Below are 15290 nucleotides of genomic sequence, written 5' to 3'. Positions count from 1 at the left end.
ATGTCTGTCTTTCTTAAACAGAATGAATCATCACTGGAATGTAAATCTCGCCAACATCAGCTTCTACATGTCCATGGAGATGCGTCCCCAATTCAAAAGCTTAGGATCTCCCTAGAAGACACTTTGGTCACTCTGACCATGCATGCAAACATGGGCTACAAGCGGACTACCAAATATCATTCTCTACTCATACTGCTGATTTGAGTGGTATATGCAGTTTCCTCATCAGCAACATAATGAAAATCCACCCCTTTCTGTTTAAGGAAGACACTCAGCTTCAGGTGCAGTGTCTTGTTATCTGAAGAATGGACTACATCAACTTGCTCCATGTAGGCCTACGACTCTGTGCCAGCAAACCCCTGCAACTCAGTCAGAGTGCTGTTATGTGCAATCAACCCTGCTGTACTACTTCTCAAAGGTTTATGAGAAAGTTTAGATGGCTTGGTTGTAATCCAAACATGTAGTAGCATACCAGTCACTGCCACGATATGCTCTTTTTGCTTACATTATGGTTACATGCTAAACAGGAGATACCAGCAATACATTTAGCAGTGGAGCCTTTATATCGCTCGACAACAGACTCTGTAGTCCCTAAAACAGCAACCTGCATAGGTGGCTGAGGCTCTGAAGAAAGCAGAGAGCTCAGAGATTCTATCAGAAGTTTGCCTCCCTTTGATTCTTCCATCCCTCTCCTTAAAGCTAGTCTTGAATTTGTGAACTTTGTGGGAGATGAGGGTAATAAAGGAAAGTAAAATTCTGGAATGGAATGTTACACTGGTCATTCAGCTGTCCAATCTTGTGAAATACAAACTCTACCTCCACTGGCTACAGTGTACCAGTGATGGTGTTTCCTTGACCTCGTGGCGCAACGGTAGCGTGTCTGACTCCAGATCAGAAGGTTGCGTGTTCAAATCACGTCGAGGTCACAGCTTTCTTTCTATTCACTAGGAAAGCTGCATGACTCGCATGTAATTTGCAGATATTATTGTTTACAATCTAGAATAACAGAGTTTTAGCTCAATTTATTTAAGATAAATTTATTCCTCTCCAATAATTATGCAGCTGTGAGAGAGGAGTCAATGAAACCAATGCATGTTAAAAACCCATGTCTTTGCCCGCATTCACTCCTCAATCGATCTCGGTTTATATGAGCGATCTCTGACATTAAAAAGTATCCTAAATATGGCAAACATCAGCTTTGTTTTGTATCATGAATTAGAACTGGCATAGGGCACTTTTGGAGCTATTGACCACTAATGCATCTTCCACTACACTGTGTCTTTGGGTCATTGGCCTTTTATTTTAGTGCTTGATTTTCCGTTAGTTCCTTTTGCTATTTGCACTATTGGTTATTGTGGATGAATATGCCATCCTACTAAGTGCTGTAAGTATTTTGGATGAAAAGGTAGGCCTACTTAACCTGCCTTGATGTGCAGAAATTGGACTCGGATAGCCATTTTGACACCACTGATTTACATCACGTGTCCATTTGTCATCTTTGGAGAAGTAGAGGAATACCACTACTGTGGCTCTCTGCCTTCTGGTTTAGTGGCAAGTTTATGAGAACCTAACTACTGCAGCCCAGGTTTAATCCTTTGTATGGTTATGCTGTTATGATTAGAACAAGCAGATATAAAATGGAAAAGAAAATTTGATTCTTGAACTATGATTCAAATGCACGAGGGACCCACTCCATAATGTTGAGAACGAATGGAAGGGAAAGTTGTCAGCAAATACATTCTCCACTGACAAACGTAAATTGATTAAAATTTAAGTGGATTCTTGAAATTGGAAAACTCCAGGCAGCTTGCACACAGACGGATAAGTCTTTCAAATTTCTTTTTGTGAACTAGTTAGGAATCTTTCTCTGTTGTCAACTCAGGAGCTGTTTAGCAACTCTCTGCACCTACCAAATGCTGTCACTTCTGTCTTTTCTTTCAAAAGTTCTTGGAGAGTCTGTCTTCAATCAGATGTCTGTCTTTCTTAAACAGAATGAATCATCACTGGAATGTAAATCTCGCCAACATCAGCTTCTACATGTCCATGGAGATGCGTCCCCAATTCAAAAGCTTAGGATCTCCCTAGAAGACACTTTGGTCACTCTGACCATGCATGCAAACATGGGCTACAAGCGGACTACCAAATATCATTCTCTACTCATACTGCTGATTTGAGTGGTATATGCAGTTTCCTCATCAGCAACATAATGAAAATCCACCCCTTTCTGTTTAAGGAAGACACTCAGCTTCAGGTGCAGTGTCTTGTTATCTGAAGAATGGACTACATCAACTTGCTCCATGTAGGCCTACGACTCTGTGCCAGCAAACCCCTGCAACTCAGTCAGAGTGCTGTTATGTGCAATCAACCCTGCTGTACTACTTCTCAAAGGTTTATGAGAAAGTTTAGATGGCTTGGTTGTAATCCAAACATGTAGTAGCATACCAGTCACTGCCACGATATGCTCTTTTTGCTTACATTATGGTTACATGCTAAACAGGAGATACCAGCAATACATTTAGCAGTGGAGCCTTTATATCGCTCGACAACAGACTCTGTAGTCCCTAAAACAGCAACCTGCATAGGTGGCTGAGGCTCTGAAGAAAGCAGAGAGCTCAGAGATTCTATCAGAAGTTTGCCTCCCTTTGATTCTTCCATCCCTCTCCTTAAAGCTAGTCTTGAATTTGTGAACTTTGTGGGAGATGAGGGTAATAAAGGAAAGTAAAATTCTGGAATGGAATGTTACACTGGTCATTCAGCTGTCCAATCTTGTGAAATACAAACTCTACCTCCACTGGCTACACTGTACCAGTGATGGTGTTTCCTTGACCTCGTGGCGCAACGGTAGCGTGTCTGACTCCAGATCAGAAGGTTGCGTGTTCAAATCACGTCGAGGTCACAGCTTTCTTTCTATTCACTAGGAAAGCTGCATGACTCGCATGTAATTTGCAGATATTATTGTTTACAATCTAGAATAACAGAGTTTTAGCTAAATTTATTTAAGATAAATTTATTCCTCTCCAATAATTATGCAGCTGTGAGAGAGGAGTCAATGAAACCAATGCATGTTAAAAACCCATGTCTTTGCCCGCATTCACTCCTCAATCGATCTTGGTTTATATGAGCGATCTCTGACATTAAAAAGTATCCTAAATATGGCAAACATCAGCTTTGTTTTGTATCATGAATTAGAACTGGCATAGGGCACTTTTGGAGCTATTGTCCACTAATGCATCTTCCACTACACTGTGTCTTTGGGTCATTGGCCTTTTATTTTAGTGCTTGATTTTCCGTTAGTTCCTTTTGCTATTTGCACTATTGGTTATTGTGGATGAATATGCCATCCTACTAAGTGCTGTAAGTATTTTGGATGAAAAGGTAGGCCTACTTAACCTGCCTTGATGTGCAGAAATTGGACTCGGATAGCCATTTTGACACCACTTATTTACATCACGTGTCCATTTGTCATCTTTGGAGAAGTAGAGGAATACCACTACTGTGGCTCTCTTCCTTCTGGTTTAGTGGCAAGTTTATGAGAACCTAACTACTGCAGACCAGGTTTAATCCTTTGTCTGGTTATGCTGTTATGATTAGAACAAGCAGATATAAAATGGAAAAGAAAATTTGATTCTTGAACTTTGATTCAAATGCACGAGGGACCCACTCCATAATGTTGAGAACGAATGGAAGGGAAAGTTATCAGCAAATACATCCTCCACTGACAAACTTAAATTGATTAAAATTTAAGTGGATTCTTGAAATTGGAAAACTCCAGGCAGCTTGCACACAGAGGGATAAGTCTTTTTAAATGTCTCTTTGTGAACTAGTTAGGAATCTTTCTCTGTTGTCAGCTCAGGAGCTGTTTAGCAACTCTCTGCACCTACCAAATGCTGTCACTTCTGTCTTTTCTTTCAAAAGTTCTTGGAGAGTCTGTCTTCAATCAGATGTCTGTCTTTCTTAAACAGAATGAATCATCACTGGAATGTAAATCTCGCCAACATCAGCTTCTACATGTCCATGGAGATGCGTCCCCAATTCAAAAGCTTAGGATCTCCCTAGAAGACACTTTGGTCACTCTGACCATGCATGCAAACATGGGCTACAAGCGGACTACCAAATATCATTCTCTACTCATACTGCTGATTTGAGTGGTATATGCAGTTTCCTCATCAGCAACATAATGAAAATCCACCCCTTTCTGTTTAAGGAAGACACTCAGCTTCAGGTGCAGTGTCTTGTTATCTGAAGAATGGACTACATCAACTTGCTCCATGTAGGCCTACGACTCTGTGCCAGCAAACCCCTGCAACTCAGTCAGAGTGCTGTTATGTGCAATCAACCCTGCTGTACTACTTCTCAAAGGTTTATGAGAAAGTTTAGATGGCTTGGTTGTAATCCAAACCTGTAGTAGCATACCAGTCACTGCCACGATATGCTCTTTTTGCTTACGTTATGGTTACATGCTAAACAGGAGATACCAGCAATACATTTAGCAGTTGAGCCTTTATATCGCTCGACAACAGACTCGGTAGTCCCTAAAACAGCAACCTGCATAGGTGGCTGAGGCTCTGAAGAAAGCAGAGAGCTCAGAGATTCTATCAGAAGTTTGCCTCCCTTTGATTCTTCCATCCCTCTCCTTAAAGCTAGTCTTGAATTTGTGAACTTTGTGGGAGATGAGGGTAATAAAGGAAAGTAAAATTCTGGAATGGAATGTTACACTGGTCATTCAGCTGTCCAATCTTGTGAAACACAAACTCTACCTCCACTGGCTACAGTGTACCAGTGATGGTGTTTGCTTGACCTCGTGGCGCAACGGTAGCGTGTCTGACTCCAGATCAGAAGGTTGCGTGTTCAAATCACGTCGAGGTCACAGCTTTCTTCCTATTCACTAGGAAAGCTCCATGACTCGCATGTAATTTGCAGATATTATTGTTTACATTGTAGAATAACAGAGTTTTACCTCAATTTATTTAAGATAAATTTATTCCTCTCCAATAATTATGCAGCTGTGAGAGAGGAGTCAATGAAACCGATGCATGTTACAAACCCATGTCTTTGCCCGCATTCCCTCCTCAATCGATCTTGGTTTATATGAGCGATCTCTGACATTAAAAAGTATCCTAAATATGGCAAACATCAGCTTTGTTTTGTATCATGAATAAGAACTGGCATAGGGCACTTTTGGAGCTATTGTCCACTAATGCATCTTCCACTACACTGTGTCTTTGGGTCATTGGCCTTTTATTTTAGTGCTTGATTTTCCGTTAGTTCCTTTTGCTATTTGCACTATTGGTTATTGTGGACGAATATGCCATCCTACTAAGTGCTGTAAGTATTTTGGATGTAAAGGTAGGCCTACTTAACCTGCCTTGATGTGCAGAAATTGGACTCGGATAGCCATTTTGACACCACTGATTTACATCACGTGTCCATTTGTCATCTTTGGAGAAGTAGAGGAATTCCACTACTGTGGCTCTCTTCCTTCTGGTTTAGTGGCAAGTTTATGAGAACCTAACTACTGCAGCCCAGGTTTAATCCTTTGTATGGTTATGCTGTTATGATTAGAACAAGCAGATATAAAATGGAAAAGAAAATTTGATTCTTGAACTTTGATTAAAATGCACGAGGGACCCACTCCATAATGTTGAGAACGAATGGAAGGGAAAGTTATCAGCAAATACATTCTCCACTGACAAACTTAAATTGATTAAAATTTAAGTGGATTCTTGAAATTGGAAAACTCCAGGCAGCTTGCACACAGAGGGATAAGTCTTTTTAAATGTCTCTTTGTGAACTAGTTAGGAATCTTTCTCTGTTGTCAACTCAGGAGCTGTTTAGCAACTCTCTGCACCTACCAAATGCTGTCACTTCTGTCTTTTCTTTCAAAAGTTCTTGGAGAGTCTGTCTTCAATCAGATGTCTGTCTTTCTTAAACAGAATGAATCATCACTGGAATGTAAATCTCGCCAACATCAGCTTCTACATGTCCATGGAGATGCGTCCCCAATTCAAAAGCTTAGGATCTCCCTAGAAGACACTTTGGTCACTCTGACCATGCATGCAAACATGGGCTACAAGCGGACTACCAAATATCATTCTCTACTCATACTGCTGATTTGAGTGGTATATGCAGTTTCCTCATCAGCAACATAATGAAAATCCACCCCTTTCTGTTTAAGGAAGACACTCAGCTTCAGGTGCAGTGTCTTGTTATCTGAAGAATGGACTAAATCAACTTGCTCCATGTAGGCCTACGACTCTGTGCCAGCAAACCCCTGCAACTCAGTCAGAGTGCTGTTATGTGCAATCAACCCTGCTGTACTACTTCTCAAAGGTTTATGAGAAAGTTTAGATGGCTTGGTTGTAATCCAAACATGTAGTAGCATACCAGTCACTGCCACGTTATGCTCTTTTTGCTTACATTATGGTTACATGCTAAACAGGAGATACCAGCAATACATTTAGCAGTGGAGCCTTTATATCGCTCGACAACAGACTCTGTAGTCCCTAAAACAGCAACCTGCATAGGTGGCTGAGGCTCTGAAGAAAGCAGAGAGCTCAGAGATTCTATCAGAAGTTTGCCTCCCTTTGATTCTTCCATCCCTCTCCTTAAAGCTAGTCTTGAATTTGTGAACTTTGTGGGAGATGAGGGTAATAAAGGAAAGTAAAATTCTGGAATGGAATGTTACACTGGTCATTCAGCTGTCCAATCTTGTGAAATACAAACTCTACCTCCACTGGCTACAGTGTACCAGTGATGGTGTTTCCTTGACCTCGTGGCGCAACGGTAGCGTGTCTGACTCCAGATCAGAAGGTTGCGTGTTCAAATCACGTCGAGGTCACAGCTTTCTTTCTATTCACTAGGAAAGCTGCATGACTCGCATGTAATTTGCAGATATTATTGTTTACAATCTAGAATAACAGAGTTTTAGCTCAATTTATTTAAGATAAATTTATTCCTCTCCAATAATTATGCAGCTGTGAGAGAGGAGTCAATGAAACCAATGCATGTTAAAAACCCATGTCTTTGCCCGCATTCACTCCTCAATCGATCTTGGTTTATATGAGCGATCTCTGACATTAAAAAGTATCCTAAATATGGCAAACATCAGCTTTGTTTTGTATCATGAATAAGAACTGGCATAGGGCACTTTTGGAGCTATTGTCCACTAATGCATCTTCCACTACACTGTGTCTTTGGGTAATTGGCCTTTTATTTTAGTGTTGATTTTCCGTTAGTTCCTTTTGCTATTTGCACTATTGGTTATTGTGGACGAATATGCCATCCTACTAAGTGCTGTAAGTATTTTGGATGAAAAGGTAGGCCTACTTAACCTGCCTTGATGTGCAGAAATTGGACTCGGATAGCCTTTTTGACACCACTGATTTACATCACGTGTCCATTTGTCATCTTTGGAGAAGTAGAGGAATACCACTACTGTGGCTCTCTTCCTTCTGGTTTAGTGGCAAGTTTATGAGAACCTAACTACTGCAGCCCAGGTTTAATCCTTTGTATGGTTATGCTGTTATGATTAGAACAAGCAGATATAAAATGGAAAAGAAAATTTGATTCTTGAACTTTGATTCAAATGCACGAGGGACCCACTCCATAATGTTGAGAACGAATGGAAGGGAAAGTTGTCAGCAAATACATTCTCCACTGACAAACGTAAATTGATTAAAATTTAAGTGGATTCTTGAAATTGGAAAACTCCAGGCAGCTTGCACACAGACGGATAAGTCTTTCAAATTTCTTTTTGTGAACTAGTTAGGAATCTTTCTCTGTTGTCAACTCAGGAGCTGTTTAGCAACTCTCTGCACCTACCAAATGCTGTCACTTCTGTCTTTTCTTTCAAAAGTTCTTGGAGAGTCTGTCTTCAATCAGATGTCTGTCTTTCTTAAACAGAATGAATCATCACTGGAATGTAAATCTCGCCAACATCAGCTTCTACATGTCCATGGAGATGCGTCCCCAATTCAAAAGCTTAGGATCTCCCTAGAAGACACTTTGGTCACTCTGACCATGCATGCAAACATGGGCTACAAGCGGACTACCAAATATCATTCTCTACTCATACTGCTGATTTGAGTGGTATATGCAGTTTCCTCATCAGCAACATAATGAAAATCCACCCCTTTCTGTTTAAGGAAGACACTCAGCTTCAGGTGCAGTGTCTTGTTATCTGAAGAATGGACTACATCAACTTGCTCCATGTAGGCCTACGACTCTGTGCCAGCAAACCCCTGCAACTCAGTCAGAGTGCTGTTATGTGCAATCAACCCTGCTGTACTACTTCTCAAAGGTTTATGAGAAAGTTTAGATGGCTTGGTTGTAATCCAAACATGTAGTAGCATACCAGTCACTGCCACGATATGCTCTTTTTGCTTACATTATGGTTACATGCTAAACAGGAGATACCAGCAATACATTTAGCAGTGGAGCCTTTATATCGCTCGACAACAGACTCTGTAGTCCCTAAAACAGCAACCTGCATAGGTGGCTGAGGCTCTGAAGAAAGCAGAGAGCTCAGAGATTCTATCAGAAGTTTGCCTCCCTTTGATTCTTCCATCCCTCTCCTTAAAGCTAGTCTTGAATTTGTGAACTTTGTGGGAGATGAGGGTAATAAAGGAAAGTAAAATTCTGGAATGGAATGTTACACTGGTCATTCAGCTGTCCAATCTTGTGAAATACAAACTCTACCTCCACTGGCTACAGTGTACCAGTGATGGTGTTTCCTTGACCTCGTGGCGCAACGGTAGCGTGTCTGACTCCAGATCAGAAGGTTGCGTGTTCAAATCACGTCGAGGTCACAGCTTTCTTTCTATTCACTAGGAAAGCTGCATGACTCGCATGTAATTTGCAGATATTATTGTTTACAATCTAGAATAACAGAGTTTTAGCTCAATTTATTTAAGATAAATTTATTCCTCTCCAATAATTATGCAGCTGTGAGAGAGGAGTCAATGAAACCAATGCATGTTAAAAACCCATGTCTTTGCCCGCATTCACTCCTCAATCGATCTCGGTTTATATGAGCGATCTCTGACATTAAAAAGTATCCTAAATATGGCAAACATCAGCTTTGTTTTGTATCATGAATTAGAACTGGCATAGGGCACTTTTGGAGCTATTGACCACTAATGCATCTTCCACTACACTGTGTCTTTGGGTCATTGGCCTTTTATTTTAGTGCTTGATTTTCCGTTAGTTCCTTTTGCTATTTGCACTATTGGTTATTGTGGATGAATATGCCATCCTACTAAGTGCTGTAAGTATTTTGGATGAAAAGGTAGGCCTACTTAACCTGCCTTGATGTGCAGAAATTGGACTCGGATAGCCATTTTGACACCACTGATTTACATCACGTGTCCATTTGTCATCTTTGGAGAAGTAGAGGAATACCACTACTGTGGCTCTCTGCCTTCTGGTTTAGTGGCAAGTTTATGAGAACCTAACTACTGCAGCCCAGGTTTAATCCTTTGTATGGTTATGCTGTTATGATTAGAACAAGCAGATATAAAATGGAAAAGAAAATTTGATTCTTGAACTATGATTCAAATGCACGAGGGACCCACTCCATAATGTTGAGAACGAATGGAAGGGAAAGTTGTCAGCAAATACATTCTCCACTGACAAACGTAAATTGATTAAAATTTAAGTGGATTCTTGAAATTGGAAAACTCCAGGCAGCTTGCACACAGACGGATAAGTCTTTCAAATTTCTTTTTGTGAACTAGTTAGGAATCTTTCTCTGTTGTCAACTCAGGAGCTGTTTAGCAACTCTCTGCACCTACCAAATGCTGTCACTTCTGTCTTTTCTTTCAAAAGTTCTTGGAGAGTCTGTCTTCAATCAGATGTCTGTCTTTCTTAAACAGAATGAATCATCACTGGAATGTAAATCTCGCCAACATCAGCTTCTACATGTCCATGGAGATGCGTCCCCAATTCAAAAGCTTAGGATCTCCCTAGAAGACACTTTGGTCACTCTGACCATGCATGCAAACATGGGCTACAAGCGGACTACCAAATATCATTCTCTACTCATACTGCTGATTTGAGTGGTATATGCAGTTTCCTCATCAGCAACATAATGAAAATCCACCCCTTTCTGTTTAAGGAAGACACTCAGCTTCAGGTGCAGTGTCTTGTTATCTGAAGAATGGACTACATCAACTTGCTCCATGTAGGCCTACGACTCTGTGCCAGCAAACCCCTGCAACTCAGTCAGAGTGCTGTTATGTGCAATCAACCCTGCTGTACTACTTCTCAAAGGTTTATGAGAAAGTTTAGATGGCTTGGTTGTAATCCAAACATGTAGTAGCATACCAGTCACTGCCACGATATGCTCTTTTTGCTTACATTATGGTTACATGCTAAACAGGAGATACCAGCAATACATTTAGCAGTGGAGCCTTTATATCGCTCGACAACAGACTCTGTAGTCCCTAAAACAGCAACCTGCATAGGTGGCTGAGGCTCTGAAGAAAGCAGAGAGCTCAGAGATTCTATCAGAAGTTTGCCTCCCTTTGATTCTTCCATCCCTCTCCTTAAAGCTAGTCTTGAATTTGTGAACTTTGTGGGAGATGAGGGTAATAAAGGAAAGTAAAATTCTGGAATGGAATGTTACACTGGTCATTCAGCTGTCCAATCTTGTGAAATACAAACTCTACCTCCACTGGCTACACTGTACCAGTGATGGTGTTTCCTTGACCTCGTGGCGCAACGGTAGCGTGTCTGACTCCAGATCAGAAGGTTGCGTGTTCAAATCACGTCGAGGTCACAGCTTTCTTTCTATTCACTAGGAAAGCTGCATGACTCGCATGTAATTTGCAGATATTATTGTTTACAATCTAGAATAACAGAGTTTTAGCTAAATTTATTTAAGATAAATTTATTCCTCTCCAATAATTATGCAGCTGTGAGAGAGGAGTCAATGAAACCAATGCATGTTAAAAACCCATGTCTTTGCCCGCATTCACTCCTCAATCGATCTTGGTTTATATGAGCGATCTCTGACATTAAAAAGTATCCTAAATATGGCAAACATCAGCTTGGTTTTGTATCATGAATTAGAACTGGCATAGGGCACTTTTGGAGCTATTGTCCACTAATGCATCTTCCACTACACTGTGTCTTTGGGTCATTGGCCTTTTATTTTAGTGCTTGATTTTCCGTTAGTTCCTTTTGCTATTTGCACTATTGGTTATTGTGGATGAATATGCCATCCTACTAAGTGCTGTAAGTATTTTGGATGAAAAGGTAGGCCTACTTAACCTGCCTTGATGTGCAGAAATTGGACTCGGATAGCCATTTTGACACCACTTATTTACATCACGTGTCCATTTGTCATCTTTGGAGAAGTAGAGGAATACCACTACTGTGGCTCTCTTCCTTCTGGTTTAGTGGCAAGTTTATGAGAACCTAACTACTGCAGCCCAGGTTTAATCCTTTGTCTGGTTATGCTGTTATGATTAGAACAAGCAGATATAAAATGGAAAAGAAAATTTGATTCTTGAACTTTGATTCAAATGCACGAGGGACCCACTCCATAATGTTGAGAACGAATGGAAGGGAAAGTTATCAGCAAATACATCCTCCACTGACAAACTTAAATTGATTAAAATTTAAGTGGATTCTTGAAATTGGAAAACTCCAGGCAGCTTGCACACAGAGGGATAAGTCTTTTTAAATGTCTCTTTGTGAACTAGTTAGGAATCTTTCTCTGTTGTCAACTCAGGAGCTGTTTAGCAACTCTCTGCACCTACCAAATGCTGTCACTTCTGTCTTTTCTTTCAAAAGTTCTTGGAGAGTCTGTCTTCAATCAGATGTCTGTCTTTCTTAAACAGAATGAATCATCACTGGAATGTAAATCTCGCCAACATCAGCTTCTACATGTCCATGGAGATGCGTCCCCAATTCAAAAGCTTAGGATCTCCCTAGAAGACACTTTGGTCACTCTGACCATGCATGCAAACATGGGCTACAAGCGGACTACCAAATATCATTCTCTACTCATACTGCTGATTTGAGTGGTATATGCAGTTTCCTCATCAGCAACATAATGAAAATCCACCCCTTTCTGTTTAAGGAAGACACTCAGCTTCAGGTGCAGTGTCTTGTTATCTGAAGAATGGACTACATCAACTTGCTCCATGTAGGCCTACGACTCTGTGCCAGCAAACCCCTGCAACTCAGTCAGAGTGCTGTTATGTGCAATCAACCCTGCTGTACTACTTCTCAAAGGTTTATGAGAAAGTTTAGATGGCTTGGTTGTAATCCAAACATGTAGTAGCATACCAGTCACTGCCACGATATGCTCTTTTTGCTTACATTATGGTTACATGCTAAACAGGAGATACCAGCAATACATTTAGCAGTGGAGCCTTTATATCGCTCGACAACAGACTCTGTAGTCCCTAAAACAGCAACCTGCATAGGTGGCTGAGGCTCTGAAGAAAGCAGAGAGCTCAGAGATTCTATCAGAAGTTTGCCTCCCTTTGATTCTTCCATCCCTCTCCTTAAAGCTAGTCTTGAATTTGTGAACTTTGTGGGAGATGAGGGTAATAAAGGAAAGTAAAATTCTGGAATGGAATGTTACACTGGTCATTCAGCTGTCCAATCTTGTGAAATACAAACTCTACCTCCACTGGCTACAGTGTACCAGTGATGGTGTTTCCTTGACCTGGTGGCGCAACGGTAGCGTGTCTGACTCCAGATCAGAAGGTTGCGTGTTCAAATCACGTCGAGGTCACAGCTTTCTTTCTATTCACTAGGAAAGCTGCATGACTCGCATGTAATTTGCAGATATTATTGTTTACAATCTAGAATAACAGAGTTTTAGCTAAATTTATTTAAGATAAATTTATTCCTCTCCAATAATTATGCAGCTGTGAGAGAGGAGTCAATGAAACCGATGCATGTTAAAAACCCATGTCTTTGCCCGCATTCACTCCTCAATCGATCTTGGTTTATATGAGCGATCTCTGACATTAAAAAGTATCCTAAATATGGCAAACATCAGCTTTGTTTTGTATCATGAATAAGAACTGGCATAGGGCACTTTTGGAGCTATTGTCCACTAATGCATCTTCCACTACACTGTGTCTTTGGGTCATTGGCCTTTTATTTTAGTGCTTGATTTTCCGTTAGTTCCTTTTGCTATTTGCACTATTGGTTATTGTGGACGAATATGCCATCCTACTAAGTGCTGTAAGTATTTTGGATGAAAAGGTATGCCTACTTAACCTGCCTTGATGTGCAGAAATTGGACTCGGATAGCCATTTTGACACCACTGATTTACATCACGTGTCCATTTGTCATCTTTGGAGAAGTAGAGGAATTCCACTACTGTGGCTCTCTTCCTTCTGGTTTAGTGGCAAGTTTATGAGAACCTAACTACTGCAGCCCAGGTTTAATCCTTTGTATGGTTATGCTGTTATGATTAGAACAAGCAGATATAAAATGGAAAAGAAAATTTGATTCTTGAACTTTGATTCAAATGCACGAGGGACCCACTCCATAATGTTGAGAACGAATGGAAGGGAAAGTTGTCAGCAAATACATCCTCCACTGACAAACTTAAATTGATTAAAATTTAAGTGGATTCTTGAAATTGGAAAACTCAGGCAGCTTGCACACAAAGGGATAAGTCTTTTTAAATGTCTTTTTGTGAACTAGTTAGGAATCTTTCTCTGTTGTCAACTCAGGAGCTGTTTAGCAACTCTCTGCACCTACCAAATGCTGTCACTTCTGTCTTTTCTTTCAAAAGTTCTTGGAGAGTCTGTCTTCAATCAGATGTCTGTCTTTCTTAAACAGAATGAATCATCACTGGAATGTAAATCTCGCCAACATCAGCTTCTACATGTCCATGGAGATGCGTCCCCAATTCAAAAGCTTAGGATCTCCCTAGAAGACACTTTGGTCACTCTGACCATGCATGCAAACATGGGCTACAAGCGGACTACCAAATATCATTCTCTACTCATACTGCTGATTTGAGTGGTATATGCAGTTTCCTCATCAGCAACATAATGAAAATCCACCCCTTTCTGTTTAAGGAAGACACTCAGCTTCAGGTGCAGTGTCTTGTTATCTGAAGAATTGACTACATCAACTTGCTCCATGTAGGCCTACGACTCTGTGCCAGCAAACCCCTGCAACTCAGTCAGAGTGCTGTTATGTGCAATCAACCCTGCTGTACTACTTCTCAAAGGTTTATGAGAAAGTTTAGATGGCTTGGTTGTAATCCAAACCTGTAGTAGCATACCAGTCACTGCCACTATATGCTCTTTTTGCTTACATTATGGTTACATGCTAAACAGGAGATACCAGCAATACATTTAGCAGTTGAGCCTTTATATCGCTCGACAAAAGACTCGGTAGTCCCTAAAACAGCAACCTGCATAGGTGGCTGAGGCTCTGAAGAAAGCAGAGAGCTCAGAGATTCTATCAGAAGTTTGCCTCCCTTTGATTCTTCCATCCCTCTCCTTAAAGCTAGTCTTGAATTTGTGAACTTTGTGGGAGATGAGGGTAATAAAGGAAAGTAAAATTCTGGAATGGAATGTTACACTGGTCATTCAGCTGTCCAATCTTGTGAAACACAAACTCTACCTCCACTGGCTACAGTGTACCAGTGATGGTGTTTCCTTGACCTCGTGGCGCAACGGTAGCGTGTCTGACTCCAGATCAGAAGGTTGCGTGTTCAAATCACGTTGAGGTCACAGCTTTCTTTCTATTCACTAGGAAAGCTGCATGACTCGCATGTAATTTGCAGATATTATTGTTTACATTGTAGAATAACAGAGTTTTACCTCAATTTATTTAAGATAAATTTATTCCTCTCCAATAATTATGCAGCTGTGAGAGAGGAGTCAATGAAACCGATGCATGTTAAAAACCCATGTCTTTGCCCGCATTCACTCCTCAATCGATCTTGGTTTATATGAGCGATCTCTGACATTAAAAAGTATCCTAAATATGGCAAACATCAGCTTTGTTTTGTATCATGAATAAGAACTGGCATAGGGCACTTTTGGAGCTATTGTCCACTAATGCATCTTCCACTACACTGTGTCTTTGGGTCATTGGCCTTTTATTTTAGTGCTTGATTTTCCGTTAGTTCCTTTTGCTATTTGCACTATTGGTTATTGTGGACGAATATGCCATCCTACTAAGTGCTGTAAGTATTTTGGATGAAAAGGTAGGCCTACTTAACCTGCCTTGATGTGCAGAAATTGGACTCGGATAGCCATTTTGACACCACTGATTTACATCACGTGTCCATTTGTCATCT

At 40.7% G+C, this 15290-nt stretch overlaps 8 non-coding genes across 8 annotated transcripts; all 8 read left to right on the top strand.

The window, feature by feature from the left end:
• The first annotated feature begins 854 nt into the window (after positions 1 to 854).
• On the top strand, positions 855 to 926 carry trnaw-cca (transfer RNA tryptophan (anticodon CCA)). Its single transcript has one exon. It is a non-coding gene; the product is annotated as a tRNA-Trp (tRNA).
• A 1898-nt stretch (positions 927 to 2824) lies between these two features.
• On the top strand, positions 2825 to 2896 carry trnaw-cca (transfer RNA tryptophan (anticodon CCA)). Its single transcript has one exon. It is a non-coding gene; the product is annotated as a tRNA-Trp (tRNA).
• A 1899-nt stretch (positions 2897 to 4795) lies between these two features.
• Positions 4796 to 4867, top strand: trnaw-cca (transfer RNA tryptophan (anticodon CCA)). Its single transcript has one exon. It is a non-coding gene; the product is annotated as a tRNA-Trp (tRNA).
• Positions 4868 to 6766: 1899 nt separating this feature from the next.
• Positions 6767 to 6838, top strand: trnaw-cca (transfer RNA tryptophan (anticodon CCA)). The gene has a single exon. It is a non-coding gene; the product is annotated as a tRNA-Trp (tRNA).
• A 1897-nt stretch (positions 6839 to 8735) lies between these two features.
• Positions 8736 to 8807, top strand: trnaw-cca (transfer RNA tryptophan (anticodon CCA)). The gene has a single exon. It is a non-coding gene; the product is annotated as a tRNA-Trp (tRNA).
• Positions 8808 to 10705: 1898 nt separating this feature from the next.
• On the top strand, positions 10706 to 10777 carry trnaw-cca (transfer RNA tryptophan (anticodon CCA)). Its single transcript has one exon. It is a non-coding gene; the product is annotated as a tRNA-Trp (tRNA).
• A 1899-nt stretch (positions 10778 to 12676) lies between these two features.
• trnaw-cca (transfer RNA tryptophan (anticodon CCA)) lies at positions 12677 to 12748 on the top strand. Its single transcript has one exon. It is a non-coding gene; the product is annotated as a tRNA-Trp (tRNA).
• A 1898-nt stretch (positions 12749 to 14646) lies between these two features.
• trnaw-cca (transfer RNA tryptophan (anticodon CCA)) lies at positions 14647 to 14718 on the top strand. The gene has a single exon. It is a non-coding gene; the product is annotated as a tRNA-Trp (tRNA).
• The last annotated feature ends 572 nt before the right edge of the window (positions 14719 to 15290 follow it).

The sequence above is a fragment of the Electrophorus electricus genome, chromosome 5 (assembly GCF_041902795.1).
Source record: "Electrophorus electricus isolate QZ-2024a chromosome 5, ASM4190279v1, whole genome shotgun sequence".
NCBI classification, from domain to species: Eukaryota; Metazoa; Chordata; class Actinopteri; order Gymnotiformes; family Gymnotidae; genus Electrophorus; species Electrophorus electricus.
Note: the sequence above shows the minus strand (reverse complement) of the source record. Positions and strands in the feature narration are given on the sequence as shown.